At 46.7% G+C, this 8,001-nt stretch overlaps 1 protein-coding gene across 2 annotated transcripts in view; it reads left to right on the top strand.

Annotated features, from left to right (window-relative positions):
* Nucleotides 1-8,001, top strand: part of LOC116843973 — a 282,611-nt gene that overhangs the window by 37,124 nt on the left and 237,486 nt on the right. The window lies entirely within an intron of this gene.

Raw genomic sequence — 8,001 nt, 5'->3', positions numbered from 1 at the left:
CCCCCCCCCCCTCCCCCCGTGGAATTTAGCCTTCCGCGTTCATTAAAAATATCAAGGCCTCGTCAAATCCGGGAATCTCCCTCGCGCTCGACGCGCTCTCGCCGCTCCCGCGCGGAAGAGTCCACTCGCGGAACATCGGAATTGTTCGTGCAGCCGTTCGTGCCACTAACAACTGGAATTGCCATCTTATTCGTCTGCGGGGACATATATTTTGGCAAGAATAGAGAGAAAAGGAGAAAGAAAAGAAAATAAGGAGGAAGAAAGAGACTGTACGCACGTACACACGTACGTCAATGTGCAAACGCACGTCAATGGGGTTAATGACACGGGAGAAATTGATAGAGTAACGCTTGGCGCACAGACACGCGATCAGGGAGATAGTCAAATAACGACTTTTACTCAGCGGCGCGCAAGCAGCGTAATGGTCACTCCCGGCGAATCTCCTTGAACGAGGCCAATCGTAGTCATTCCGCGCACGGCGAAACACGGCATTAGGGCTCGGCGCTGATGGACGTGCACGCGACTTTGAAAGTTTCTCGCGGGAAGGGGTACGGAAGGCGCATTACATTATTTATCTTATTTATCGGAGTTTGCGCCATTTTCTGATCTGATTCGACGATAGCGGTCACGTACGGTCGCCTGGCGTCGGAGACAGCACACAAGGTGGCGTGTCAGAAAATTATTATATGCCTTACTTTGCCGTCTGTCTGCCGAGTGAATATTTTATTAATTCCATAAAGCGCCTCGACCTAGTACTCGCGCGCGGCGGTGACGCGCCTGCTGACGCGCTTCCATCGCGCGTCGACGAACGCACGTGAAAAATGCCAAATGCCCTTTATTCGGAGCGGCGCGCCGCTTCCGCGAGTTATAATTACCCCGGAAGAGTAGCTCTCGCGTTGCTAAAAGCGGCCGATGGCCAACAACACACTAACGTATCGCGATATTTTAAACAATTTTGCCGCGGACTTCGTGCATTATTCACGAAACGCGCGGCCGGCAAGAAGCGGAACGTTCGCGCCAACATATGTCGAAAGAAGTTTCTTGTGTGAGGAAAGTCGCCGTTATTTTGCGAAGTAACTTCAACGTGTCGACTAATTTCACGCGGCACTCGCCGAGGGATGCGGAGCCATGCGCTTCGCCAACTTTTCGCTTCCTCGACAAAGGAAGCGAAAAGTTCGACGAATAAGGTGTACGACCGACGTCCTTAGCTCCGCGGCCCTAAGCCGCAAACTATGAATTTATGCAAATCGAGATAAGACTGGCACGTCTCCATGACCTCGGCCGAACCCCACGGTCGCCCCGGGGTTACGTGGTGGCTTACAGTTTCGACTTCATGCCTTCCCCGTGCCAACCGGACTAGCCAAACGGTCCGAACTATCCGCGGACTTAACCGACTGTTAAGTTCGACCTGAGTTACTCGCAAGACCGACCCCGCCAGTAATCCGAAGGATCTCCCCGAAATGCCCCGGTGCGATTGTGCGAGCGTCACGCTCAAGTTGCAAAGGCGTCTCCCGACTGTCTCTCGACCAAGAGCCCGTGTTGCTCACGATCGGGATATATACTGACAAGTAATAAGCAACAATCGAAATGTTGCCGGCGTAGAGGTGTGCGATAATGGAAGTTAAACGCGACGATCGCGACGATCCGTGGCTAGTTTCGCCGACCGAACGAGTACATTCAGACGGACGTGTATCAATATTCCGATGAACTGGGGCAACGTGAAACGCGATATTTTTTTTCTCCCTTTTTCGCGTCAATGACATCTAGTCGATACAATTTCGAAATACAACACTATACTGTACAAGCTTGTTATCTTCCCCCTTTCAGATTGATTAATACCCGTACAGATTAATCGACTCTGTGTGATAATCGCGATGAGTGAAAAAAGAGAAATGCATGTGTATATAAGAATATTGCTTATCAATTTCTCCGAAAATATATCCGTGACAATTTCGTAGTTCTAATACGTCTTACTCGCTCGGAAATATTCAACGGCATTGAAACGAGTCTGTATGAGTCTGTAAGAGTTGTACAGTTGATACATCATAAACTCTGAAACAGTTTATGAATATTGTGAATTATAATATATTTTTGTACACTGTAGTAAAGCGAAGATTATATTCTCTACGATCGATTCGTTCCGCTCTTTTGATTCACTCAAATTAAATCGAAATCTGGCTCTTGATCATATCACTTATTTTGAATTCAAAGAGGAGAGTGATCGATTTTTCAATATATCTCAAAATTAATCGATAATATAAAGAAATGACAACTTTTCTGCTCATCGGGGGCGGTTTTAACTTTCGAATGCAATTTACCTCAAGTCGCTATGACTTTTATACGCGAAGATATTGACGAAGAACGAAATCGTCAAGCTGGGACTGAGGCCGCCAGAAAGGCGCACCGCCGTAGAGGGCAGAGGCGTCAAGTCCCGAGGTGTGAACTCACTACAATGTATCCACAAACGCGCCGTCACCTGTCAAAAAGACCACACGCCGCCTTTGTAACTTCGAACGTCCACATCTCAGCGAAAAATCGACGTACGAACGTGAATCAAACGGCATTCTTCTCGGTATCTCGCGCGACATGTTCGTATTGGTAGCATGTGCTCCCATCATGACGCATGTTCACGTAAAAGTGTGTGTGCCGTAGAATATATTTAAACAAGTGAATACACATACACAGAATATGGTTTTCCTTGCACAAGATACAATGTCTCGCATATATTACGTTCGAGAAACGTCGTCTCCATTCGAGAAAAATGACGGATTACATCGCGATAATTATTCCTTCACTTTGATCCACAATAAAAATATCGATTTCTTCAGTGTCATAATAGATGAGACGAAGAAAGGGATCTGAACAATTCAATTGCTAATGAAAGAGGTTATTTGTCGTGCTTTAATCGATCATGACGCTCGACTCTTCCAAGTGGGCAATGAAAGAGCAGCGTAGACGTGTGCGGGGACGCGTGCCGAAGAGATTTCATTTTGTTTTATGTCGCTACGTCGATTAATTAACGACTTATATACAGTCGTTTAATCCTTCGAAGCACAGATCTCATGATAAGACCACTAAGAAGAGTAAAAGAATTTTTGAGGTATAATTTGCCAACATTATCGTTACAGTTTTACAATTTCTCTCTATACCTCAAGAAAAACTGCAAAAATTATACAACTTATCTGCAAGTAGAATACGTACCAGAAACTATGTCTAAAGCTATGATTTCATTCTAGTAGGTGATCTCACGGTGAAACCACTTTTTTTAAAAGGGTTAAAGCTGCGTCATCGACATCAGACTTTGGCTCGGCGTTAGACTAAGCGTGCCATCTGCTGTCAGGTTGGTGTACTACGTCTTAATGCTGTCCTTTTCGTGAAGAGAGGTGAACGACATTGGGATCGGTGGGACCACCGTTACTGGGCCGCGGAGTGGGGGTAGCGAGCGGTGTTTGCTGCGTGCCATCACGTACGCACGAGATATCGCTTCTTAAAATAGCCTCGCGGAATGCAGCTATTGTTTTCACTCACGTGTCGCGACCTACCCCACACTGTGGGGCCCACGAAAGGATTAACGCCGGCCGAGAACGCGGATCGATACAAACGTCAATAACTATGCTTGTAGACGTCGTAGCGACTTGAGACAAAAACCGTTGGACAGGAAAAATTAGTGTGCTTTCGTTGGATGTGAGATCGTACTTCGGTGAATTAAGGACCAATTAGCGTATTTAGTCAATCGTGTAAATACGAGACATCGATTTTTGTGTTCGCGTTAAAGTGGACATTAGTCTACGCTACAAACTAATAGTAAACTTTGGTTTAGATTTGCAATGTGAAGCGTCGGTTTTCTGTTTTTTTACGATGCAATTGAAAAGAAAAGTGAAATGACAATAATGGGAATTTTATTCTAATTCAGATATACAAGGTGTCTGGATTTAAATGTCTAAGCGGACGTGTGCAAATAAAGTTCATTAAACTGAATAAAAATTTGTAAACAACCACGATAATTTTCAAGATCTCAGTTAAAGGAAATTAGTCAATCAATGGATGCGATGCTCAATGGAATAACTCTGTACACAGAAAAATATACACTGCACTCAAATAAATGCTACTTTGAACGAATATTTAATAAATTTATGTACAAATTTACACGTTAAAGTAGATATTACACAAATTTATATACAAGTTTATATACTAACAGATCTAGTTCATCATAAGCATCAAATTTATTCAAGATGCACTGTGAGTCCTAGTAAAAGTGTCTTAGTAAAAGTGTTTTGCACTTTAATCAAGAATATTAAAACGATCCAAAAATTCTACTTGCCTACTACATAGAGTCGCATCAACTTCCTTTTGTCAATAAAGATTTATAATATTCTTGTAAAGAGAATCAATTCTTCTTTTCAATACACAATAATGAACTTTACACAGTTCGTCCGACCGTATTGCACGCGTATCAATTGATCAATTTTCTTTCGGCAATACCTTGATAATCGCGATACTGAGCCCTGCACATTTTCTACATTTTCTATCGATTTAAGGAAGTTTGACCGCAAAAGGATACCCTTGGCGTCGCCAAATGGATTCCGCGCGCGTGAGATAAAGCTCGTCTTGATTTCAAGCCCGTTTTTGCCGGACACGCGTAGTACCGATAACATCGTCGTGAATATTTCAGCGCGCGCTTAATCGTCGCGATTCGTCGACGAAGTAAAAAAAAAAATAACACCAAGCTGGTCGGAGTCCCAAGGAAATAACGAATGCAAGAAATCAATTCCGCGCGGCAAGATAGCCGAGGCGAGCTCCATCCTGTATGCGGTCTGCGTCACGTACATGTGTGTGTGCGTGTGCGTGTGTGTGTGTGTATCTATACAGACATATGCGTGTATGCGCAATGTACGTCCGAGGCGAGACCCAGGCTGAGCCGGCGATAAGATCGGTCGCGTGAGAGCCAGCCTAGGGGTAGTTTGCCCCAAATGGCTAGTCCCATTTCCCTCGCGTCTCTAAGTAGCCAGGTATTTGTATCGTCGTACGTGTCGGTACGCCGTCACTCCATGTGTCCATGTTCTCTTCACAACGCCAGTCCCGTCCTCGTCGCCGTCACACTTTACTCCCACTCATCGTCGGATCAAGCCGATAACGGAAAATCACTAACGCGACCCCGATGCCACGGCCGCTGACAAAGCGTCCGTTTAAACGCTCTTTTTGCCCGCTCGCGCGCACGGCCGCGTCGGAAATGTCAAGATCGACGATAGATTTTCGACTACGGCGCGCGCTTCTCTCGACGAGACCGAAGCGGGAGGGAATCATCGTCGCAGCTAAATCCCTTCGCAGCGCGCTTCGCTCCGCGCTTTGGTCTGTAAGACAAGCGGAGGAGTCCTCGAGCGTTCTCCGAGCGCCATCAGCCAGAGCGATGCCGGCGAATAATCTGGCGACAGTTTCATTAACGCTCTCCAACGGCGGATTCGCCGTGGATTTGGGACGACGGAACGCGGCTTCGAAACTCTCACTCCCGCTGCATCGCCTACATATCCCCCGTTCCTTTCGCAAATCGGCTCCGGTGCCACCCTTTCTCCGTGCTCCGCCCGAGAGCGAGCTTTTGGGCTATGCGAATCCGGCGGACAAGTACCCACCTGAAACGTCCTGACGTCCTGACGTGGCACTGCACCGGGAGTGAGAGATCGCGTTGCAGAGAGTCGAGGTTGCGGGCTAAGCTCAGCACATTGCTGTGTGCCTTCCGGCTTATGGCCGATAATGTTTTCATATTGTGGCGTCCGCGCACATGTTCGCGGCGTGCTGTTGGCATTATCGGCGCTCTCCTTGCGCCTCACGAGCAGATCTTCGCCCGAGAATGGGAAAGGGACTCGCCCTTTCCCCTCTTTCCCTCTTTTTCTCTCTTCCTCTTTTTCCGTGCATCCGTCATCGTGTCTTCGACCTACGCGCTTTCACGCGCTGCTATTATACCTTCACTCCGTGATCTCTTAGCATCTGGCCCGATTCGCCACCGGGAACGAGCTTAAAAGCGGGTTGGAGGACCGGTGCGGCATGCCTCGCGGATGAGAACTCAAAAGGAACCACGAAGAGAGACACTCAACTCGAGTCGAGGACTCACCCCGGCTCACCGTTTGTCTCAGGTGCGCTCTTTCTCTCTTCGTACATTTCTACTCTCTCCTTCTTGGCGTTCTTTCTTTCTTTCTTCCTCGTACACCGCGGCTCTTGGTAGTCTCTCTTACGACCCGACCTTGACACCACTTTGAGCGATGCTCATCTCGCGTGCACGCTTTCTCTTTTGGTAAGCTAAGTAGGTGCAAGGTCTACCATGTTCCAATCTCGAAGATTGAATGCGTATCATCGATTGATCGATTACAAATTGGCTCCGTGTGATATATATTTCATAAAATAATAAAAATATACTAACTGTGTCACGCTATAAAAGCACGCACACGATATTATATTCGTGTAAGACATGGGCGTATCTAAGACAGGGAACGTGTGCGTGAAATATGAGCGTACGCCATATGGCAATTAAGCTGGAGCACGATAAGGGATAGCGAGCAAATATTTGCAGGGTGACGTCTTTACTAGTAACGAGACCGTATGTGGGTAGGACTCTTCTACCTTATCGATGTCGCGACAGGCGCAGATTTATGGAAATTAAAATGTGAAGTGCGAAAGAATTATGTGCCAGTCGTAAACCTCGATAAATTTGATGCGATCTTAATTACACCCTTTATATTTACCGCCGCAGGAAGGGAGAGAGAGAGAGAGAAAGAGACAGGAGAAGTAAATAAATCTTACCTTGCGAAGTTAGAAACTATAAAACTAAAACCGAAAGTAATAAAGTCGTTTAAAAATAACGAATTGTCGAACACAACGGGCGCAGAAATGTTTATACTGAAACGACCGGAGCAAACGCTCTTGTACGAAATAACTTATCGATACGTCTTTTTATCGGTGATTGAAGAAATACGCGCGCCTGTCTTTAATTCGTCAAGAAGGTTAGACTTCTGTTGAAACAGCGCGATGGTCAAAGAGCACGTGCGGTCCGGCGCAAAAGAGTTGGGGCGCTTAACTTTAAGCCGGCGCTAATGAGATTGGAACACGGCGGAAATTTTGTATAACGAACCGAAGAAGCTTTTGGTCTTTGAATCAAAGTCCACCTACTTTTCAAATTTACAAAGGCTCCGGCCCGTCGATGAGATAAATGCACGGCGGAATATCATGGAGAAACTTCGCGAAATTGCGCGGCGGAAACTCTCGGCCTCGTTAGCAGTCGGTCTCCGATCGCGCGCCAAATGCCAGCGTCTCGCGCAATATCCGACCATTTGTCGTATTTCACGAGGCGCATATTATTTTCATTAGTCGAGTGGGAAATATACGCGCAAGACATCATCGGGAAAGATGTGTGGGTGCATATTTGGTGCGCGATACGGCAACCATGACGATACTTTTATGCGTCACACCAACTTATCCATCGTAATCTGGAGACGCGGAAAGAAATCGTTCACGAGCGATTTCGAATCGGCCATATGGCGGGTTCCGGCACGGGCTTATCGAAAGATAAGTCGATGCTATTAAACCACCCCAACGGACCCCCGCGCACCTGTCCTTCGCACGCCACGTAACATGTCGAGTCCGGTGGGATTTTTACTCCGTTCTGCGGATATACCGGCGCGGAGTCTTTTTATCGAACAAAGGCTCGCCTTTTAACGAGTGTACGGTAAACCGAGATAGTAGATAGTGAATTTAAATGTCCTCGAATATAACAGACGGAGCGTAGAGAGGCGCGCAGGGCAGACAAAGTCGGGGGGATCGTCGCGACGGATCTGCCCGCTCGAAATTTTCGTCACTCGGCAATCCTGAAATATCCTTTTCCATCAACCCGCCCGTCGACGGGCTCTTTTAAAGTGGCGCATTATAATTTATCGTTAAGGAACTCGATATCGCATGAGTGATATCGCATTCCGTTCGAAAGAAAATAAAGAAAAGAAGTGGAAAAGGAGTGAG

This window comes from Odontomachus brunneus, unplaced genomic scaffold (genome assembly GCF_010583005.1).
Source record: "Odontomachus brunneus isolate Ranch 3 - 2012 unplaced genomic scaffold, Obru_v1 Obru_scaffold_037, whole genome shotgun sequence".
In the NCBI taxonomy this organism is placed as follows: Eukaryota; Metazoa; Arthropoda; class Insecta; order Hymenoptera; family Formicidae; genus Odontomachus; species Odontomachus brunneus.
Note: the sequence above shows the minus strand (reverse complement) of the source record. Positions and strands in the feature narration are given on the sequence as shown.